Source organism: Python bivittatus, unplaced genomic scaffold (genome assembly GCF_059951505.1).
Source record: "Python bivittatus isolate LINGU-HERP-01145 unplaced genomic scaffold, Pbiv_v1 ctg000850_np1212, whole genome shotgun sequence".
Classification (NCBI taxonomy): Eukaryota; Metazoa; Chordata; class Lepidosauria; order Squamata; family Pythonidae; genus Python; species Python bivittatus.
Genome location: NW_028277112.1, coordinates 30,615,290 through 30,639,887, shown reverse-complemented (window position 1 = coordinate 30,639,887; position 24,598 = coordinate 30,615,290). Strand labels below are relative to the sequence as shown.

Sequence of the window (24,598 nt, the reverse complement as noted above, 5' to 3'; positions counted from 1 at the left end):
TAGTTTCCATTATAAATAAATAAACAAACAAACAAACAACCAAGAGTAGAAAACATGGTGGGCACTAGGGAATATGATGGTGGACAATTTATCATCCCTGGGCTCCATGCAGGGGACACAAAGTTTAAAATTAAACCTCTGTCTGCCACATGCATATTAAGGGCTACTTTTGTGACCATTTAAACTGAATCAAGGACATATAGTATTAAGATTCCAACTTCATCAAATGACTGGGCAGACTGGGATTAAATGAGGTAAAAGCAGTAATTGCTTCTATGGGAGATAAGTCTATTAAACAAGAAAGCCACGTGAAGTTATTCCTCTTTTCACAAGGGTCAATGTTGCAGTTCATAAGATATATATGTAAGTGTTAAAATAAACATGATATAATCTGTACTGAAAGACCTAACCATCATCCCCCAAAAGAACTTACAACAATGGGTTTTAATATTTGTGTGACCAATCTATTTTCTACACAAAAGTGTTTTCTATCCATTTCAACATCATGCATGTCATATTCAGAAATAATCTCAGGAAATTTAATGAGATCTCAACTAAACAAGTACAGAATCATTGCCTTAATAAGTTACTCAATTATAATTATGTGTGTAGGCAAAAGCATATTCTTCCTTGTTTTGGGTATTCTGTTCATTTTTCTTTTTATACTTCTATAAAAGGCGTACCAGAAGTAACCATAGTAACTAAAAAGCACTACTGTATTTTGGCATACAATGGATATGATGAGTCACTGAGAGTCAGGTGGTATACAACTTTAATATATTATTATTACTATTATTGTTATTATCACCACTATTATATGTACTAAGGTAATACAAAAACCGCCCAATCTAGCTTTCCATTAGCAAATAACACAATCTGCCTTATGGATGCCCAGCGTGACTTGTTGCCAATTCTGGAACATCAACTGGAAAAAAAAAATCCAGAGCTCTACTTCCCATCATAAAGGGAACAAAATCTGCAGGAAAGTTAAACTCTTGAGGAGGTGACCCAAGCTTTATAGAAATTGGTACAGAGATTTCAAGGTATATTGCACTTCAACTTTAATAACAATGTGCTCAGACCACTGGAAGGTCCAAATAATCCTTTGCCAGAACAATTTAACTACACCCCACCTTCTAATCTCTCACTAAGGCCAATAGTGGACTGAATGATACTGCAGGAGAAGTAAGGAGAAAAGAAAGGAACAAGACAGAGACACTGACACTTCATTATTTACAATTTAACATAGTAAAAAATAACAGCTAACGAAAGAATAATTTGCAGTGCATGAATAAGGAGATTAAGTACAATTAATAAAACTGAAAAACCATATTGGAATATTTTATTAAATATTTAAATTTAATACTTGGAGGCGGAAACCACAAATGCACTGATCTCAGATGCACGTTTGGCCATCTGCCCCCTCCTTGGCGCTGTTCTTCCCCGCTCGCTGACTGTACATCACCAGTATTTGTCATCAACAACAGCTGTGGTCCACACAGAAGACAGCTGGTTCCTTTCCCTTGCCACATGCAATGTGCAAAACCAGACTACCTCCCTCTTCATTTTCCATGTTGCAAACAGTATTTGTATGCATGCATATATGTGTCCCCAAAAGATCTACTTAATCATCAAACTGTGCACTCATATTAGGAGTAAGCTCTACTGAGTTGTGTGGAAATTAATAAAGAAACATAGGATTGCACCACTCAGCTGCAGTTCCCCCTTTTGAAGTGGGACTTCCCTGGAAATAAACATACATGAGGATCACGTTAACAAAAGCAGGCAGACAGGAGGAAGAAGGGTGCTTAAGTCGCTTCAGCCTGGCATTTACAAGGGAAAACAATCCATGCCATCAACATTCATTCAAGATATATACCCCTCTACATATACATACAGGGTAGTCCCTGGGTTACCCTGGGGTTATGGATGACCCACAGTTAAGAATGGAGCCTACTGTAGCTAAATTCAAGTTAAATACACAATGATTCAAGTTAAATACACAATGATTCGAGTTAAATACACAATGGTTCAAGTTCATTACATAATACTACTTATACAGTATTATACAATAATACTGTTCCAGCTTATATACAAATTCGACTTAAGGACAGTCCTTGGGAACAGAACTCATTCTTAAACTAGGGACTACCTGTATTATTTCTGTTTTGTTTTTTGATTAGGCCTCCTAAATATTTATGTAATGTGAACATTTTCCAGATATGGATCACTGGCTACAAACTGGTATAATTGCAGATGATACCAAACAAGCAAAATTAATTTCAATGCTGCTATGACACAAGTTTTGAGAAACTAAAATTAAATTCATCTAATTTCACACCACAAACATTTCCTCATGTTGAGCTTACGGATATCTGGATAAAGTTTTTAAAAGAATATTCTGAAATTGCCAGTCAACTACTGAAATGTTCTTTGTCAGAGAAACTCCTCTTTATATGCAGCAACAAAAAAAAAAAAAAAGAAATAGGCTAAATACAGAAAATAATATCTATTTACAGCTAACATCAATTGCTCCAAATACTGAACTTTTATCCAAAGAATACAATCATATCCCAGACACTGAACCCTGGTTTGTTTGCTAAAACAGTAACCCATCAAATAACTGTGAAATTCAAGTTTTCTTTTTGCTTTCTGGTACATTGGAAATGTTAATTTCATATTTACCATAAAGACTTTACTTTTCATTTTATTGCCAGTTTTCTATCTCTAGAGCTTTGCCTCTTGATCAGGGGTTGCAAGATTAAAAAAAAAAAGCAAAAAAACTAACAGGTTTTGTGGTCTGAAATTGTTTGAAAACCCCTGTCCTACTTCCCTGCTTCACAGAATTCTGGGAGGGTTGTTTAGAGTTTTTTGTTGGTGGAGACAAGAAATTATTTTGAAATAAATTTTAATACAGTATAACAGCCTATGGCTTTCAGTGCTATCCCTTTACTCCTAACAATGAAGACAATATATTTTGATGCTTCTCTCAGATAATTATTATATATTTTTGTTACATAGATAGGATTTCACAGATAACCAATTTCTTATGCAATAACCTAGAAAAGTTTACAATTCCTCAAAATCATGAGGGGAACGAGGAGAGAAGTCCTATTTACCTCATCCACAAAACCAAGGTAAACTAACAAGCAACTCAGTGGCAAATTCAGTTATGAAACAGCTTACAAACAAATGTCTTTGTGTTTTATTTCTAGAATAAGCCTCTGGGTGAACGTGGAACAAAATCTTGGGATACAAGGAAGACGACAGAAATCAAATGTTACTGTTACCACCTCAATCATCTAGGTTTTTTTTTTTTTTTTTAAATCTCTGAAGAACCTGATGATTTGCTGGAATTAGGACTTCCTCTGAAGTAGTTTATAAGCTTTGAATAATATGTTTTAGTTCTAACTCTTCTTTGAAATGACTAAAAATTCTGATCTACTATTTTACTTCCTTTTCTGCTGTTTTGTTTATTTTCATGATCACTGGCAACCATATTAATGCTTTATGTTGAAAACTGGGATAAAATGATAAAAATATTTTGGTCACTTGCATTGATTTATATCAGTAAGTTCTAAAAGGAACTGCTGGTGTTAGACAAATACATAAAATAACATATAAAACATTGACTGTCAAACTTTCTTAGTGACCACTAATAAATGTTCAGAAAATGTGAGTACTATCCAATTAAACAAACCCCCCATGCCTATGTTTCTGTCTTTAAGAGCAGAGAAGTTCACAATTTTTGGTGAATAAGGTAATGATTACTGAATAACTTCCCATCTCCCCTCCCATTTTTAAGGGCTTTTACAACTAAACTCTGGATCAAAATATTAATCCAAAATTAAGTATTTTTACTTCTTAAATTAGTTTATGTACACCATATCTTATAAATAACTCTAGCATGAATCTGCTCAACAAGAATATTCAATAGAAATCTCTGAACACTAAGACTTTCCTCTCAGAAAGATTGGCCAGCTCAGTAGCACTGAACACTGGGGCTGAGGGGATAAACCAAGTCTGACTGATGAATGTGGGGGACTGTGGCATGTCACCTGCTAGACTGCCTTGGACCACTGAAGTCTCACAGGCCCAAAGTTTTGAGAATCTCAACATAAAGAAAGCATGCATGTGGTTAAGCCTGCCTAATACTGGGTAATAAAAATGAGAAATGAAACCAGAAAGAACAAAAGAGTTGCATTATCCAAAGTTCTACATGCAACAAGCAAAGACATTTAAATAACAGAGAAACATTTAGAATGAAATCCAACTGTCTCCCAGTTTTATGACAGGAGATCTGTGTTACTATATAATCTTGTGCCACACATAATTGGAAGCCAGGCAAATGGATATAGAATCTGCTGCCTCTTCCTTTAAAATATGTTTATCTTTTTTTATTGTGAAGTAGTTTAATGGCAGAAGTAATAATCTTTGTGTCGGGATAAATTAGTATGTGTCACCCAGGGAAACAGCTGGTACAGCTAAGCAGCGTTATGCACTGCAAATGATCTATTCATTTTCAAAGCCTCCATAAATCCCCCTAAAACAAAATTATTTCAAGGTGCTGGTTTGAGACAATAATTTTATTACATATGTAGTCAACATATACCATCCTATAACTTGAATTAAATAATAAAGATTTCAAATACGTGGTAGTGATCCAAATAACCATAAACTGGGGGTGCTTGTATCTGTTTCAGGCTAGCACAGACCAAGTATGCAGACAAACAAATGTTGGGAATGGGAATGTCCAGCCTGATTAAAGTAAAATACTACCTGTTTATATAAGGGTAGAAGAAGTGGTTCTGGGAAGTTTGCAAACAAATGGTATCATCAGCAATGGTTTTTTGATGCCTTTGAATTCAAATGCCAACCAGAGTTAATAACCTCAAAGATGAGGGGAGAGATAACATCAGCACAAAAGAATATTCATCCATGATCCACCAGCTGATAAAGATATCTCTGTGTTGAAGTTCTAATTTCTTATGGCTGCAGTAGTGCCCTTAGCAGTACCCAAAACAGTACAGTCTCCAACAATGACCCTCCAACAAGAAGAGATAACGCATTTCCTTGATGGAAACAGTAAGTTTGCTAATAGATAGAATGTCCTACACTGCAGTCTTCTTGGGGCTTGCAAGTGATATGCTCCAATGTTTCTCATATGGTAAGAATTCTTGGTCCAAGCAAACTGAAAGAAGGAGATCTTCTTGTCTTCTTCTCCACATGTATAGCAAATACTAGACATAAGTAGCATTAACAAAGAAAATGCTTTTACCATGTGTTGTTTTAACTGCTGTGGCCCAACATATGTTTTTGATGAAGATGTAGTGTGGCTATGAGAAATATGTTTATGCAGCATTTGTAGCTTGTCAATCGATGAACAATACATCGTTATAGCAAGCCTATCCTTTGCTTGTAAAGCAGCTGCACATCTACAGTATAGCCATACCATGTTATTGGTGAACTATCTGCCAATTGGCTGCTGCTTAGTAAAATCTGTCTGACAAATCTTCTCCCAGCCAAGAGCTTGTTTAATGTGCCCCTTGGGTGTACAATACCTTTTCTCAAGTATGCATATCAAGCGCTGCTAAAGTGATCTAGGGCAGAAAGGCAAAATAATGGGCTTTGTATCCATAATCTTGGCTACGAAAGAAAAAGCTTAAGATTGCGACAGTTACACTTTGGAATGCTTCCATCACATCTTAAACACATGGTAATAATTTTGTTGAAAGGATCTTTTGTAAAAATGGGAGAATCTTGATATGTAACCCATTTGTAGTGCTTTCCAATTAAGTAGCAACATACTGAATGCCTTATATTCAAGTACAAAACAAAGCATACTTGATTTGTATGAAAAATTGTAAGAGACAATCCATTACACTATTAAAAGCTACTGTTTAGAAAGTGTTAAATAAATATGTATAACCAAAATATTTAAAAATCTAGGTATGCAGAATACATAAACATATTTTAAAATTACATCATATCTGAATGTTTAAATGTATAAAACTGTGACCTGCTTCAATACAACTGATAATTCTGAAGGACATCGCATGCTGAATTCCATATAAATCTATTCTTCTTCCACCCATAACTGATTGACAATTACTCTTGAAATGATGACAGTTATCACTCTAAGTTATTTCTTTTTTTCCTGAATATATAAGTTGTAACTATGTCACTGTCTATAAACCCTGTCTTACAAATAAATAAGCTCCAATTATAAAAATTTCTAAAATGATCAGACCACATGGCTGTAGAAAGGAACTTTCACAAAGGAAGTTCTCCAGTCTTTCCTTCTGGTAGGAACCCATTTTACCTCTTAAAAGACAAGCACATTACTATAATCCAGGAGGAGGTGGTCTTTCCAATATCCTGGTCTGTGACCACTGAAGAGTTTAGAGACCAAACCCAGGACTTTTAATTATCCTCTAAAACAGATATATTACTCCTGGCAGATACTATAATTTAATATAAGTTTTTACACTACAGTATAATTTTCTCCAGACAAAAAGGACTGATCCTGACTGACGATTATGAAAACTAGGTAACTCAGCAAGAATGTATGTTTCAAAAGCAACATTATTTTTCTTCAGGAACAGATATGTGTATATAGGTTAGTTCTCACTATCTGGGCCAGACTGCTTCAGATAGCTGACTGATAATACTGAATAGCTAAAGCTTCTCTTCATAAACAAGCACTGCTGCTTTATTAGTATATGGAGGAACACCCTCTTATATGAACCTATATAAATCATACAAATATATAAAAAAATAAACCTTCCTCTACAGGCTGAACACAGGTCAGACACAGACTTCCTATGTTAGAAGGAAGCATTCCTGTGCAAGATGTGTTATTCTTGCCTCTTGGGGACAATCAGTCACCATCTGCAATGCATGGAAGCCTACTCCATTTTGGTTTTTATTTATTTATTTATAGTTATAATTTTGAAGGGAACTGATTTCGGTTGGGGTGATTGGGAAAGAAGCTTAATTTTTCTCCCCGCCCATCATTTTCTTTTAGAAAAATCTACCTCCCCTTAGTGCATACTTCCAAGAGAAAAGAGGATGCTCACCAATACCCTAGACTATCTGAATACTATAAAAAGGATGCATTTTATTGTTGGGCTTTAAGGGAACAGACTCTGAAATCTGTACTCCACGCAATACTGTGGGATTATCCAGCAGTAGTTGAGAGCCAGGCTGGAGTGGGGGGTAGGGGATTGGCAGTTTGAATTCAAAAGCAGCCAGTCATGAAAACAAAGCCTGAAGTCCTTTGCCTTCCTAAGAGTTAACAGAATATTTCAACAAGGATTCCTCAGGCAGCAGGATTCTTACATGCGGCTGGAGGAGGAGAAGTTTGTGGAGAAAGCAAAATGCAACTGATTTACACTGTTGAATGTTTGGCCACAAGGCCTTCGGTGTTTTTGTCTGTCAAGATCAGTTAAGGGGCTTAAAGTTAACTATCTGTCAGACATTAGTTGCCATGAAATACTTGTCATCCTTCATTCCCATGCAAGAATGGCAGTCTTTTCAGACAAGCGAATACAGCAAGCTATTTCACCAAATACAATTCAAGAACCGGTAATTGTTTAATTATATGGTTGTCAAAACCACAAGTTCAACACACACAGGCAGACAGGTTTTCATGATGGTTTCAGTGGAACGACTTCTAATGGCAGAGATTGAAGCTGTATTTTTCAACAGTCAGATGAAATTACTGCTGATTTGTTTGGGAAACTTCTATCTCCCCTCCTTTCCCTCCCTTATTTTTGATAAACTCAGCATGTTGGCCAAAGTGCCTGCAAATCTGTCAGATAATGATTCTCAAACCTTGGCCAAACAATAAATAAAAGGCTGAACAGTATGGAGCCTGGATGTATGCATATACAAGATTTTTCTTAATTCAGAGCCAACACAGCAGCCAGCAACACACATTTTTCCATGCTCCTGCCCTTTTCAATTTTATATTTTTAAATAATATATTTTAGCTACTTTTGTTTTAGTTTTTGTTTTAGTTAGTTTTAGTTAAATAAGTATATTAGGTTACTATAGATTCTAGTAAGCTTTTTACTGGACTTGCTAGACTATTTTAAATACACTCACAACTTTTCACAGTGCGACGGCAAAGGGGCAAGCATAAGAGCCTGAGTGGATTTGAACAACATGGGAAAAGAAAGAAATGACATGCATAAACAAATATGTGATGAGACTCCCTACTGCTTGGAAGATCCAAACAAATTGTAACTAACGGGTGGGCCAGGACTCACAAATTTTAGCAAGGTTGCACAATTGCCACTTTCATTGTTGGAGCAATCTCTTAAATGCCAGTTTTTTAACCAGCAGAGACATAGGAAGAAAATAAATAAAAGCCAAAATAGAGCACTCCAACATAAAGAAATAAGGAAAGCAGATTCTATTATCTCTGCTTAAGAATATAATTTCAGAAATGCCTGAAAAAATATTGTATTATAATGTCAATAACACAAAGTCCACTGTTCAGTTTGAAAAATGACCCCACTCCTTTTCCTTACCCCAACCTTTTCTCAAGATTTCCTATTAAAAAAATAGATTAAGGATAAAACTGCCTTTTGTCCAAATATTTCCATTTTCTCCTCCAAAAGGCCTTTGTAGTTTTCCATGCTAAACTGGACAAGCACATAAAACTATTTTTTTTAAAGCAGGAAAAGGTTTATCAGAAAGCCACTTGACAATTTATGTGGTTGATCTTTGTGGCACTACAGATGCCAGGAAGATACTTACGGTAGTATCAGCCTATACAGCTAGGATAAAATCATGTTAAAAATTCTAACTAGATAAAGATTTTTTATAAATATAAGTTCATGACAGACATGTTTTAATACTGTATTTTTACAACAACATGCAATCATGTGTCACATCTTTTTAAAAATTATTTTAACATAGGTAAGGAAAAGGGGGAAATAAGATCAGAAAGGTAAAGGAGAAAAATCACCAGGTGAAAGATTAAGGATAAAGAAGAAACTACTCTCTATATTAGTAGAGCTAGCAGCAAATTAGCCTCACGGATTCTTCAAGTCTAAGAGTCAAGCTCTTGGGAGAATCTGAATTAAAGTTTCTTTCTACAATACTGGGCAAAAATCATTACATGAAAAAATAACTTTATGATTATTTTATCCAGGTTATAATGCAATGCTATTATAGGATGCAAGACTTATATGTTGTATACTTAGATATTCTAATATAAAGGCCCATCAAAAACACCATCACTTTAAATATTACATCACATGTAATATTAAAAGTGACAAAATGGATTTAAAGACTGAAAATGCAGAAGGAAGGAAGGAAGGAAGGAAGGAAGGAAGGAAGGAAGGAAGGAAGGAAGGAAGGAAGGAAGGAAGGAAGGAAGGAAGGAAGGAAATACAGTACCTGTCACCATTTGGAACTTGTCAGTTTCTCCCTCATGAATTAACGACTTTAAGCATCTGTTTTCTGTATAATATAGTAAATGAAGTCCAACACTATAGCCCAGAATTCTTCAGTGCTGTTATTAAAAGTAAAATGGGTATTAAATTAAATTAAAATGAAATTAAAAGAGAAAAGTTGTATTATATATTTTATTTTTATTTTTCTAAATAAAGTTATTATTGCACTTTTGGTAAAATATGAGAAGAAAAGTGATGGAATTTCAGTTTAGAACTAAACAAATCTCCTAGTCACTTCCCTTGATAGAAAGTAGGCGCTATTTTATTACTCAGTTTTAATTATTTATTTATTTAGTTATTTTTATTTATTTATTTTTATTTCAAATTTATCACCCCCTATCTCACTGCAGAGCGACTCATCGCGTGTTTTGGTTTGGGGGGCTTCTTTTACTGCAGTACTTTAACATTAAAGTGAAACATTCCAAAGTTCAAACAAGCCTGGAAGCCTCACCCTCCTGACACAAAAGCCTTGCTTTCAAATCCCGAGAGCTACATGATAACTTAAGAGATGGAAAGGATATGCAATAAAGGAAAAACTGGTTTGCCACTATCTATTTAAAAAGTTGAGTACTATAAAATTGCAAAATCTCTACTTTCTATATTTGAGAGCCTATACTGAAAATGAATCCTGAGTAATAAAGGATTCATAGGAAAATTCATCAAGCAGAATTGCCTCCATTATATTCTCCCTCTACTATGAACTGTCAGAAGCTAGCATGAGTTCAATGCTCAATGTATGCCTTATCTCCTACGAAACTCCCATATGATAATCCCACTTAATATAGGATTTGCAAGGTTCCAGTTCTGGAAGAGGCAAGATTCAATGACACCAAACATCTATTATGATATAATCATGTCAGTAATTGGATTGTTTTCTCCTTGACAACACATACAAGGCATTTCTGCCATAAGCACCACAGTGTGAAGGAAAACAGGATTTTATGTGAATTTCTATTTTCTGTGAGCCTTAGTACTAGAAATGGTCTGCCTCTGGAATTTGCCAGCACTGCCATAGCCAATTATTTTCTAATAATAAGCCACCCTTCTCTCCTCATGAACTGAAATTCTCAGGGAACCCACAATTACTTACTCTAATCCAGTGCTAATCCCCCCCCCCCAAAAAAAACCCACAACAAAAGGATAAGGAAAAACTGAAATGCTGCATGCCTTGGGTAGGGAAGGAAAATGAGTCATGATTCATTTTCCTTCCCTACCCATTGCGTAAACCATTTCAGTTTTTCCTTATCCTTTTGTTGTGGGGGTTTTTTAAATCTACCTCCTGTACATTTATGGTTACAAGCTGAAAAGTTCCCATTTGAACAAACTGCACATGGATGAGGCGAGTGGAATTCTTTCCAGAAAAATAAAGAACTAAAATTCACGGACAAGAAGTATCCAGTTTCTGATGACCTTCCTTGAGGGCATTTCTCAACACTGGGATATGACTTAACAGTGCCTCAAGGACAGTGATTCTCAAACTGAGCTACAAGACCTACCAGATGGTCCACTAAAGTTTCCCCACTTTCACAGGCCAGAGTCAACTTGCTGCCTCTCTGCATGTAATGATGGTCAGCTGGCAAGAATACCCTTATCACATTAGTTCCTACCTAACCATCTGTCTCAACAGTCACTGGTTTGCAAGAATGAAGCCTGGTTTATTGAAGCACACAAGTAATAACACAAGTAGCAATGTGACTACAGTACTAAAACTTCACAACAGTGAACAGGTTTCAAGTATGGTTACCAACTATGAGTCCACATGAGCTGTGCTAAGTAGAACTGTGACTTTAGACAAGCAAGCCAAAAAGAAATGTGTGATCAGTATCTATAAACTAAATTTGGGCTGCAGATCCATTCATTCCTCACCTTCTAGCACTGTTAGGTTTTTATTGAAGAGCATTCTTCACCAGCCAATTTGTTCTTAAGAATTGCTATTATTATGGTATGAGCGAACGTACAATAATTCAAGTAACAAAATACTTAATTTTGGATAGTCTGGGTACAGAATTTAGTTTTAAACAGCCATTAAAAATGGAGATGGTGACTTCCAGGGGAGGCACAGAGAACTGAAGACATTTTTGCAAAAGCGGAGCCAATGACTGTGGCAAAGACTAAAGAAGTAGAGTAGACCAGTTCTTTGTAAACTCTCCAGATAAAGAGAGGATGGGAGATTGCCAGCATGTGCTCCGGACAGCGGCTCCTCGTGAGGAGACCACAGGACAGTGGTCTTCCTTGGATTTGAGCACTGGGAGATGAAGGGATTAGCCATTTTGCTTGCAACCATGGTGGAGCCTTTTAAAGGGCACTAAATTCGCAAGCCTCACTTTCTAATCACTTTTGGAAATTGCCTATTAGCCATTCTATAGCTATTAGAGAACTTTGGACAAGTCTGAAAAGCCTCCGGGTGAGTTTAACTTCAACTCTGAATGAGAGAAAAATAATTGCAAGCTTAAGAACTTAAAATATTTAAAATAAACAGCAAACAGATTTTGATCTAAGAAAGTTAACTAATGGATTAAGGGTCCAGTTAAATTTGGAACACTGACTTTTATTGTAAGATTTTGGAATTAACTATAAAAAATAAATAGCTTCTTGTGGGAATCAGAATTATTTTGGCTATCTTGGTTCATAACAAAGATAAGCAACTTCATGATTTTAGAAACTAGACATTAGAGGGTACTAAAGATTCTAAGTAGAAGGGAAAAAAATGCAAGCCAACTTTTGGTGCTCGTTAAATGGGACTTACAAAATGACACAAAACATCATAACATTGGAAATATTAAAGGAGATCTTTAAGAATGGAGCCAGAAATTGATAGCTACAGTATCAACAGTATCAGTAATAATGTCTGATTCTATGAATAGATTATGTTCAAAGATGCTAATGAGGGAATGACAGATGTGGAGATAATTTTATCTGACACGACAGAGAAAGTACTGAAAGCAGAACTACAAATGACAGGCCAAGAGAATGATTTGGAAAAGAATGTATTAGTGGATATACAAAAGAAATTGGCTGAAGTTTTAAAAATTACAAGGGGAAAATACAAATGACAAACCGAGAGAATAACTTAGAAAATGTTTTCTTATTGGATCTACAAAAGAAGCTTGTCTGAAGAAGTCTGTGTCATGGGATAAAGAAGAATGAAAGAGAAATCAAATCCTATGACAATATTTGAATAAACTAAAGATTAAGACTGCTAGAAGTAAAAGGAAGGAATATAAAGTTAGTTTATTTGATCAACATTAAAATAAGGCATTTATTTGCAAAGTTCTGACAACCCTTTACAGACTTTTTGCTGACACCAGGATCGAAAATAAAATCGACATTTTATAGATTTGTTTGTAGATAAGGGATGGGATATGGGATGAAGAGATATGTGTTTGTAACCTTATATGGGGTAAAGAGTTACTAAATGTGTCTATATTTGTTGTGATGAAGGTTGAAAGTCACTTCTTTATATATTTCTTTTTCTTTATCATATTCTTTTCTTTTCTTTCTTTTTTATTGCACTTTTGATTCTTTCTTACAATTCTTTTTCCTTCTTTAAGCTTAGTTTGTATTAGTTTTTACTATTGCAATAAAAATCCTTAATAAAAATTATATACCAAAAAATGGAGATGGGAAGTAATACATAAATATAATCATACTCATCAACACATTCGCCCAAAAATGTGTACGCCTATGGGCCGAGTTTGAGAAACTCTTCTCTAAGGTATGGACCAGCAACCTAATGGGCCAGAACCTTCTCTTCTATATCTGCAGAAGCAAAATCAATCTTGTAGGGTTTAATAAATATCTGGATAGATCACATCCTTGTTTTATGGAAGCTCAAGGCAGGAAAATTCACCTAAAATTATACGGATGCAGTTGCACTGCTTAGTGCCATAATACTCCCAAATAACCTGTGCCTCATTTGGTGTTTCCTTTTTTTTCTAATAGTAATTTTATTAAACAGTATAATTAAAAATATAAAAACTAATACAAACTAAAAAAAATAAAATAGAAAAATAGAAAGTGCAAAAAAGAAAAGAAAAATAGAAAAAAAATAAGAATATAGCAAAGAAAAAGAAAAGAAATATATAAAGAAATGACTTCCCCATTCATCACGACAAATATAAACAATTTTATTAACTAATCACCTTCTCTTAAAATACAACAAATTATCTCTTCTTCCCATATCTCATCTCTAATCTATAAACAAATCCTTAAAGCCTCATCATTCAGTCCTAGTCAGCAAAAGTCCATTAAGGGTTAATGGAGATAACAACATATCTATTTTAACCTTGATCAAATAAACCAACTTTATAGTCCTTCCTTTTACTTTTAACTATCTTGATCTTTAGTCCTTTCAAATAATGTCATAGAACTTGATTTCTCTTTATTTTGTCTTTGTCCCTTCTCACAAAATTCTTCCAAGCTTTAACAAGTCTCTTTTGTAAATCCAATACAGGAAAGTTATCTAGGTCACTCTTTTGGTTTGTTATTTATATAACCCTTTTAATTATTAAGACATCAGCTGGTTTCATCTGTATATCCAGTGTAGCATCTTTTGCCATATCATTCTTGTAGCCTGTCATTTTAAATCCACTTTCAGATCAGTCTCAGTCTTCTCTGGTATAACTTGTTCCTCTTCCATAACATCTTTTAAACACAGTCTAGCTATAATGGCAGACACTCTTAAAATTAACTTCTGGGTCCACTGTTCACAATTGTACATTGTTCCTTCAATAAGTCCAATGTTAAAGTATTTTACTCCATTCTATAATTGTAAGTCAAATTTAAATGTTCTCCTTTAATTGTATTATTTAGTTCCTTCTGGTTCCCTCTAGTGTCCAACCTTCAAAGTCCATCCTATCATATTAAAAAAAAATTTTCCTAAAGTGTTCTAAACAAAAGCATTTTCCTATGGGAAGGATTCTTATAATTAATTCCAAACTTTCATTTCAAATCCATATGGACCCTTAATCCATTTGTAACTTTCCAAAATCAATGTTCTAATCATCCTTTTGCTATTTATTCCCCCCTCCCAATTTTTTTTAAGTCCTTAAACTTGTATTTAAAACTTATTTCGCTAAGGATTGAAGTAAAGTCACCTGGTGCTGTAAAACTTGTTGTTTCAAAGGTTCCTAATAGCTAAAAAACAATTAATAAGCAATTTCCGAAAGTGATTAGAAAAGGAAGTATGAGAACCCAGGGACCACAAAGGCACCGACCACAATTTGAGCAAAGATAGCTATTCCCTCATCTCCCAGAGCTCTAAACCTGCTGAAAACGGCTGTCTTGAGGTCTCCTCATGAGGAGCAACTGTCTGAAGCACTTGTGGGTTATCTCAAGTCCTCTCCTTGTCCAGAGAGGAAATGGGAAGAGCGATCTACTCGCCAGCTCTTCCTTTTGCCACGGTTGTAGGCTCTGCTTCAGTTTGCCATTTCCAATCTCCATCCTTTTTATTTGAGATGGTCAACAGAATAAAGTCCTGAACATACTTCCAATGGTAAATCACTATAGAAGTTTCTTGATGTGTGCCAAAGCAATTAACTTGGCCCTAAAAATAAGCAAATTTCAAGATTTAGTCTGACAATACCAACCCCTATGTTGTTTGATTTGTGATTGGTTGATTCTAAACATGTGAAATCAAGAAGCTGGGCAGCAATCTGTAACGATGCCAACCAAAATGATGACACCTATAAAGTGATGTTATCACGCAAATGCAACTTTACGTACCTAAGTCCTGACATCTGATGCAAGTACATAGCCATAGCATTTGAGGAACAACAACAACAACAACAACAACAACAATATATTCTGATGCTGTCCAACAGCACCTAGTTGAAAACAAGTTCTTTCCATCTGAGCAGAAAGGAAACTGCCCAAACAGCAGAGGGACAAAAGATCAGCTTCTAACTGACAAAACGATTTTGGAAAACTGTAAGAGAAGGAAAACCAACTTAAATGTAGCTTGTATTGATTACAAGAAGGCATTCGACTCCCTGCCACATGACTGGATAATCAAGTGCCTAGAAATAACAGGAGTCAGTAGAAAAATCACAAGCTTTGTGCAAAGATCAATGGTACAATGGAAGACACAGTTGCTGGTCACTGGTGATAGACTAGAAGAGTTAACATCAAGAGAGGAATCTTTCAAGGGGACTCACTATCATCACTACTATTTGTCATTGCATTGATTCCTCTGTCAACAATTACTGAGCAAGTCAAGACATGGTTATCAAACATCAAAAACATCAGCTAGGTTATCCCACTTCCTTAAATGTGCAATCTGAAGCTGTATGGGAAAACACCATCTGAAATGGAATTGCTGCTCATCACTGTCCAAATATACAGCCATGATATTGCAATGGAGTTTGGATTGGATAAATGTGCCACCCTTATAATTAACAAGGGAAAAATAGTGAAAACTGAAGGAACCAAGATGCCCAATGGAAATAACATCAAGAGTCTGGACGAAGAGGATCACTACAAATACCTGAGCATCCTTCAGGCTGACAACATTAAGCACACTGAAGTCAAGAAGAAGGTTAGTAGTGAATGTATCAGAAGAGTGAAGAAGATCTGAAAGTCCAAACTCAGTGACAGAAATACCATTAAGGTGATTAACAGCTGGGCAATTCCAGTCAGTAGATATACAGCTGGAATAGTGGACTGGACTCAAGCTGAACTAAGAGCCCTAGATAGGAAAACCAGAAAAATGACAATGAATCACATGCAGACTGTAGCTGTAGAAGAAAAAAGGGTATTGGAAGAATATCTGAAGGACAGTGAAGAAGATGCACTGAAGCTAGTATACCATGAAGGCTTACTGAATACCAAAGAATCCAAACTGGCCTATAAGAAGACCAAATGAAGAATAGAAAAGAGACATGGCAAGGCAAAATATTACATGAACAGTGTACACACACTCACACACACATCTAGCAGGCAAAGCAGATAACAACAAGACCTGGCAATGGGTAACAGTAGGAAAGTTGAAGAGACAGAGGGGCTAATCCTGGCTGCATAAGACCAAACCTTAAGAACAAATGCATACAAAGCCTGAATTGAGAAGACAGCAACAGACAGCAAATGCCGCTTCTGCAAAGAAGCTGAAGAAACAGTGGACCACCTAGTTAGCTGCTGTAAGAAGATCGCACAGACTGACTACAAACAACGGCATGACAAAGTAGCAACAATGGTGCACTGGAATATCTACAAAAAATATAATTTGCCTGCAAGCAAGAACTGGTGGGACCACAAAACAGATAAAGTAACAGAAAATGAAGAAGCTAAAGTGCTCTGGGACTTTAGAATTCAAACAGACAAGCACCTGCCACATAACACCCCAAACTTAACAACTGTTGATAAGAAAGACAAAGAAGTCTGGATAGTGGACATTGCAATACCTGGAGACAGCAGAAGAGAAGAGAAGAGAAAGAACTGGAGAAAATCACAAAATATAAAGACCTGCAAATAGAAGTAGAACGACTATGGCAAAAGAAAACAACTATTATACCAATAGTTATAAGCACCTATAAGCAATCCCAAAACATCTGAAGCAGCACTTGAAGACCATCAGCATTGACAAAATCACCATCAGACAATTGCAAAAGGCAGCTTTACTTGGATCAACTTATATCCTGCGATGATACCTTTAACATCATCAAACGACAACATCTGCCTATCCCAGATCCTTGGGAAGGACTTGATAGATGGATAAAAATGCCAAATCTAGTCTAAACATTTGGCTTATTAAATGTATATGCTGCTGCCAACTCCCAATGATTCTGAGTGGTTTACAATTGTTAAAAACATCTAAAAACAAAGAACAATACAAAAAACACAAAAACAGCACAAGAGAAAAGAACAATGATGGCAAAGAAAACAAGCCCAGATGTGTGATGGAATGGAATTATGGAGGCCAGGCTCAGGGAGATAAGCGTGTTCTTAGTTCACCGGAGGAGCGTGGGAAGTTCAAGAGGATGAGGCTGGCACCTCCCTGAGGAATTCACGGTGTTGTGGCTGGCTGGCTTGGGAGATAGGTTTCAGTCTGGGGAGATTTTCTGTCTAGAGGTTGTAGCTAATAAACACAGTAGAACTGAATTTGCATTGTCTCTTGGAGTTCTTTGGGCTAAACCTGACAAAATGGGAACAAAAGGAAAAAAGGGACATCAGTCATCCTTGCCAAATGCCTGGTCTTTAGGACTCTTTGAAATACTAGTAGGGTGGCAGCAGTTCGACGTTCAGGGGGAACCTCATTCCAGGCACTGCTACAGAGAAGACACAGTTCTGGGGACCAGACAAATGGCATTGTTTAATTGATGGAACCCAGAGCGCCAATCTTGCAAGACTGAACTGCCCAGGCAGATACTATGGGAGGCAGGCAGTCACTCAATAACGAGGCCCTATGCCATGATGTCACACAGATGCCATATTTCCCTAACTTCTTTCCACTTGCAGATATAAATGAAGCTGTAATATACTTGTTGCATAGAAATGCTCTTCCTCTTTAATCTCTAACTACTGTTGGTAAGATTGGATGGATTCTTGCCCACAGGTTTAGTGTCTCATAGCATATATACATGTATCTACTGAATAGACAGGGCAAGAAAAATTTTCATAAACCAGATGCATCCGGAGTTAAATTCATTTTAATAGGAAGTTCCATTCAGCGGGACAAGTTTCCACTTAACTCTGTTCATACTTTGCTATGCCTTCAATTCTAGAAGCCAAGCAAAGCTGAAACATCAGCTGCCACTATGAACTAAACAGCAAAGCCCATTTTCAGAATGAAGTAAAAGCAGTTATTGTTCACTACTTTCAAGTTAGTAGCTGTTTAATTTGCAATTATGTCTGCAGTTAATGTTCCCCATCCAAGGTGGTTCATATTTTTTTTTAAATCAAAGCATTTTTATGGGTATTACACAGGTAATAGAGCTTTTTAAATAATTGCACCATTAAGTATTTTAAGGCCTACTGAATATCTACAACAATATCAGATTGCAGTAATTCGTGACAGGATTGATCATAAATGGCATGAAACAGCTGTTGAAAGAGAACTGAACTTTACAGCATGACTATATAGGAGATGACTAAATTAAAGCAAGCTATTGCTTTTCAGAAGATAAATGTACTTGCTAAGAGATTTTGTTCTGATTTATTTTACAACCTATAATTTTGGATACCATCATTAAGTTAAAAAGTAAGAGAAGATGCTTCACTTTCAATTAATGAACATAAGCTGGAGAAGTCTTTGTGTGTACATGTATACATGTGCTTTTTCTCCTAGATCAGGCTATTTTTCTTTTTTCTTCCTACACTGACCAAACTGCTGCACTAATGAAATGTGAACAATAAAAAAAGGCAAGAGTCAACATGACCTAAACTTGGCAATTCTTTCGTTGTGAAATGAATAGCTTACACAAGATCACATTCTAACCCTCTGCCGTAATAATAGGATATTTATCATTTGTTAGTTCCTACTATCATAGATTTGAAATACCTGTATGTCTGCACTGACAGAACAGAAAAACCTCACAGTATTCTTCTCTATAGCTAGTATGGACATGAAACAAGCATTTCCCACTATAATGCAATGCAGTGATCATCCACAAAACTACTACTCTGGTAGCCACTGTGCTTACTTGCATAAATACTTAGTTGGGAACTGCACAAATTTCAAATTTCATATTTTAAGTATGGTATAACTAACTTAAAAAACTGCAGAGGCAACTTAGTTTTCTACGTGAGCAGGCTATGTATTTTCATCTGAAGTCCTTCCCATTTGATGCATTTGTTCATGGATCATTATTTTTAATTATATTTATCCATTCAAAATACAAAATTACCTAAAGCAGCTGAGTACACATTAAAGCCAATAACTAAAAATGTAAACCGCAAAAGCACTATATTCATGGAGAAAGAATAATTTAAAGCAATTAAACCTTTAAAGCAGTTGATAGACAGCAGAAATAAAATTAAAATCATAAATAGACAAACGATTAAGAGGCCCGAGAAGATAAAAATGACTGCCTACTGCCAAAAAGGTAATAAAGATAGTGCCAAGTAAGCCTTTGAGGGGAGTTTATTCTAGAGGGAGGGAAGAAGCTATTTTAATGCATAGAATGCAACTGATTTTTTAACAGGTTTCAAGGGGAAAAAATCTTATATAGACAAACAAGTTATTTTTAGTCATAATTAATTAACTGCAATGGCAGTTTACCCTATGCTTATGCTATTTTGTCTGTGCGTGTGTGTGCTCCTTCAGGGGTATGTAGTCTTGAACAAAATGAATCCTCCACAAAACAGAAGTGCTTTTTGAGTAGCAGCCATGTGGGGTGGAGCAGATAGGGAATTCTAGTTGTTGTTAACCTAATATATTCAACAAGGCACCAGCTTAGGAAATAAAATTATACCTAAAAGTAATTAGTGGGAATATTATTAATACTGTTATATAATGTAACCTCAATTTGTCAGACCTTAATACAACTATGAACTAACTTTTCATTCAAAGCAGCCACGTAAGGCTTCCAAAGGATGTGGCTGCTTTAACACTTCAAAGACAGGTGCCTTGTTAGTGTTAAAACACTTTGTGAAGCACCTTTTCCAAATGTTTTGCACAGCCCTATCATATATATGAAGTAATTAGGAGCTGCTTTTAAAATGTACAAAAAAGCCATTTGCATTCAGCTACTATACCCACTAACCTACAGATACAACTATATTGAAGGAATCACAGACCAAACAGGGTTGAGAGTAGTTCAACTCTGAAGGAGAGGGACAAAATTTCCCGGGTATTTCAGGGGCCAACCCAGGAGTACATCCAAACTCTGAGGTTGAGTTTTCAAATGGAATGCAATCTTTTTCACAACAGGATAAATCCCAGTGGCTTAATTTGTATTTCAACTGAGTAGAGTTTTACCCATAGTAAACTTGATATAACATATATACTCATGAATAAACTGAGAATTTTATGTGCCAAAATACATCCAAAAATTGTGTTCGGCTTATCCGGGAGTATATAGAGTAATACTTTTTAAAAGTACCCATATATCCCATATATATTTGCAGAAAAGCCCATCTGCAGATAAACTGACCCTCGAATTTTTAACCAAAATACCACGAAAAATAGATAATCCATAGATTCGGATAAGCCAACTATGAAAATTAAAACATACAAAAATTTAAAGGGTTGGCTTATCCAAGGGTGGCACATTTTCATGGTATTTTAATTAAAAAATTGAGAGTTGGCTTATTGGCAAGTATATATGGTAAGTGCCAAACAAGAGGTGCAGGAATTTTTTTATGCATTCTTGTCCTACTCTGCGCTGTTTTCAAAATAATGAATTTGTTTCTAACCTGCTGCTTTACAGAAATCTGGACTAGAACTTCCAGAATTTTCAGCCAAATTGGGCATATTCTCTGGGAATGTAAGGACCGCCCCCTAATGGTGGTGGATCCCCATGATGGACAAGACTATTTATGCATACAGCTATGCACTGCATAAAACCAACATCACAACAACCTGTGATATTGTTGATCAGGAGCTAGGAATGTAGAAGACCAAAAGAATCAAATACTTATAGTTGTTATCAGTATCTTATTTATTCACACATTTACACAGTCACATAAATAATCTGCATATTACCACTGATGAAGAAAGAAAAACTGCTAATTATTTTGGCAACTGCATACCCACAAGGATTCAAGGGAAAATCCATTTGAATATGAATGACTGAAAGCCTGGAACTACTTAAATGGAATAGCATAGTGACTGTCTTCAAAAGAAACTTTGTTTTCTCAAGGTTCCATTACAAGGATTAAAACAAAAGCTCTAGGATCATTATAAAGGCAGGAATTATTACACCTTTACTGTGCAATGTTCAGTAAGTCTAAAAACATCCAAGTAAATTCAATTCCAAGTGACAATTAAAGCATTTATAAACCTCTCGCGCACACTTTGCTTCCTGTTGATGCCTCTTCACTGGAATGGCACAGGCATACACCCAAAAGCTAAATCCTATTCAATGCACTGCTTTTGAATTTGAAATCACTGCCAAATTAAAAGTTCTGGGAAACGTTCAGTGTTTGATAGTGCAACTTAGCAAGAAATTTTATACATATGCATACAAAGTTTAAATGTTTGTAAACCCTTTTGAATTTTCAATATTTCTGCATAAATATGACCTAAAATATTATCTGTTCTTCACACAAGTCCTAACACTAGATAAACAGAACCCAATGAATTCCTCATTGATTTACTGAGGAAAATGGCCCAAAGCTACATATTTGTGTGTGACAAAGTACATGAACCTTGACTTTCAGTAACTGGTGTGTCCCACTTGGGTAGCCATAACTGCAACTAAATGTTTCTGATAACCGTCGATCAGTCCTGCACATCGGCTTGAGGAATTTTAGCCCATTCATCCTTACAGAACAGCTTCAATTTAGAGAGGTTGGTGGGCTTCTTCAGATGAACTGCTCATTTCAGGTCCTTCCACAACATTTCTATAGGATTAAGGTCAGGACTTTGACTTGGTCATCCCAAAACATTAACTTTCTTCTGCTTTAACCATTCTTTGGTTGTACAACTTGTGTGTTTTGGGTTGTTGTCTTGCTGCATAACCCATTTTCTCTTGAGCTTCAGTTCATGGACAAATACCCTGACATTTTCCTGTAGAATTGCTGGTACAATTCAGAATTTATTGTTCCAACAATGGTGGCAAGCCATCCTGGTCAAGAGGTAGCAAAGAAGGTCCAAACCATGATATTGCCAACACCATGGTTCACAGATGGGATAAGGTTCTTATGCTGGAATGCAGTGGTTGCCTTTTGCCAAACAACACTTTTCATTCAAGCCCAAAAGTTCTAGTTTGGTCTCATCTGTCCACAAAACATTCTTCCAATAACCTTCTGGCTTATCCACATAGTCTTTCATAAACTGTAGACAGGCAGCAATGTTCTTTTTGGAGAATAGTGGCTTGCAACCCTGCCATAGACACTGTTGTTATTCAGTGTTCTCCTGATGGTAGTCTCATGAACACTGACATTTGCCAATGCGCAAGAGGCCTTTAGTTCCTTAGACATCACCCTGGCATTCTTTGAGACTTCCCAGAGTATTACATGCCTTGCTCTTGGTGGGATCTTGGTTGATTGACCACTCTTGGGAAGGGTAACAATCATGATGAATTGTTTCTATTTGTACACTATCTGCCTGACAGTGGAGTGGTAGAGTCCAAACACTTTGGAAATACTTTTGTAACCTTTTCCAGCCCACTTAGCATCAACTGTTTTTCAGAGGTCCTCAGAAATCTCCTCTATTCAACCCTTGATACACTCTCACACATGTGTTGTGAAGACAGTGAATACCCAGAATTCTGTTCTTTAAATAAGACAGGACCCCCACATTCACACTTATTATCCTGTTGATTGAAACACCTGACTCTAATTTCCCCTTCAAATGAGCTGATAATCCTAGAGGTTCACATACTTTGCCACACACAAATATGTAGCTTTGGATCATTTTCCTCAATAAATCAATGAACAAGTATAATGTTTTGACTCATTTGTTTAACTGGGTTCTCTTCATCTAGTTTTAGGACTTGTGTGGAGAACAGATTGCATTTTAGGTCATATTTATGCATAAACATTGAAAATTCAAAAGTGTTCACAAACTTTTAAGCACCTGCGTGTGTAAAATAAACATCAGATGGAAGAGGGCTCCACATTTTCACTTCCTATTTACTACTGTCTTCTTATCCTATTTTTAATATATGGTCTTAATAATGTCTTATGTTTCATATGTTTTATACTCTGTATCTTGATATAGCTTAATGGCTAATCAGTAATAATAAACTAAACTAAACTAATTTACTACTGTCATTCTGATATCCTTTTACTACTAGACTAAGACAACATTACTTCTGAATCATTGCCTTTTCTTCACTACTCATCCTAATTAGTTTCTGTTGTTCATTTTTTCATTCCATATTTGCCATATAGTATTAAGCATATTAAACAATAATACAACAGAGCAAGTGTGTAAATGTACAAGTGTGGGTTTTGTTGGTAGTTAATATTAAGGAAGAGAAAATAAAACATTTTATTGATGTGAAACCCTTTTACAAATATTCATCCATTTGCATTGGTTGAAGTCACTCACCCAAGATGCAAAATGTTGTTGAGACTTCACTTAAGCTTTAAAAGAGAGCCTTGAGCAGAACTAAGGGTGAGAAATTTTTGTCCTTACTAACTGTTCTTCAACTAATATCTTAGCATTTGAATACGTACATGCACACACATCACGCACAAACTTGGTCTTTCTCACCACTGAGCTGCAAATTATTTTTACGCATTTGGGACCAATTTCTTAATATTGAAACAGCAAGCAAGCAGTCAGGTACATTGGCTTAAGCTCTTCAAATGTTCTGCAAAAAAATACGCCAAGGTTCTATTCTCAGAAAATACTGGTGGTTTAGTTATGAGAAGTTCAGATGCAGAATCATGTAGTACAGAAATAACAAGTTATCTTGCAGAATATAAAGTAGATGTAGTTGAGCAGGGGATAACGTGCCTAAGCAACAATCTAGAATTCTTTATAGCTGTACAAGCTAGCTATTCATAGGACCAGTGTTCCTTCATGAATTAATGTCACCTATTCAAACTAAGAAGTGATATTAATCATAATACTTCAGAAACAAACTATTTGCTCCTTTATACAAACCATTGTACAGGGATTAAATACAGATCACTTTGGCCTTTATGTTAATAAGTGGGTATAAGAAATCTATTGCTTTTTATGCCATGCTACTTCCATTTCTTTCTCTCTGCCATTCAGAAATCCAGGTGCAGATCTTTCATAACATGCACTTCAGATTTCATATCAAATTATGGGACATCTCTGTGTGAGAATTACAGTAATAGAACTCTCCCTGCAGAAATTTCCCAGTGGCATTACGTTCAAGTTCTGCCAAGCATAAAATGACCTCTCCTCCACCATCACCCAGCAATGTTGAATAAGAGTGAGTGGAACCATTATTACAAGCTGATGATTAACTAGCACATTTTTTAAAAGATACAAAGCATTTTCATGTCTGTTTCTGACGGAACTGTAACAGTCATCTTGTAAATTAGTAAACCAA

General features: G+C 35.8%; 1 protein-coding gene across 7 annotated transcripts in view; it reads right to left on the bottom strand.

The window, feature by feature from the left end:
- The window catches only part of SEMA4D (semaphorin 4D), a 124,602-nt gene that overhangs the window by 49,955 nt on the left and 50,049 nt on the right, over positions 1-24,598 (bottom strand). For 2 of the 7 annotated variants that reach the window (XM_025163637.2, XM_088130233.1), the window contains exon 3: positions 9,412-9,526. The exons of the other annotated variants lie outside the window; for them this stretch is intronic. The gene's annotated coding sequence lies outside the window, so the exon portion shown is untranslated. The remainder of the gene's footprint in view (positions 1-9,411; positions 9,527-24,598) is intronic. 7 annotated transcript variants of the gene reach the window in all.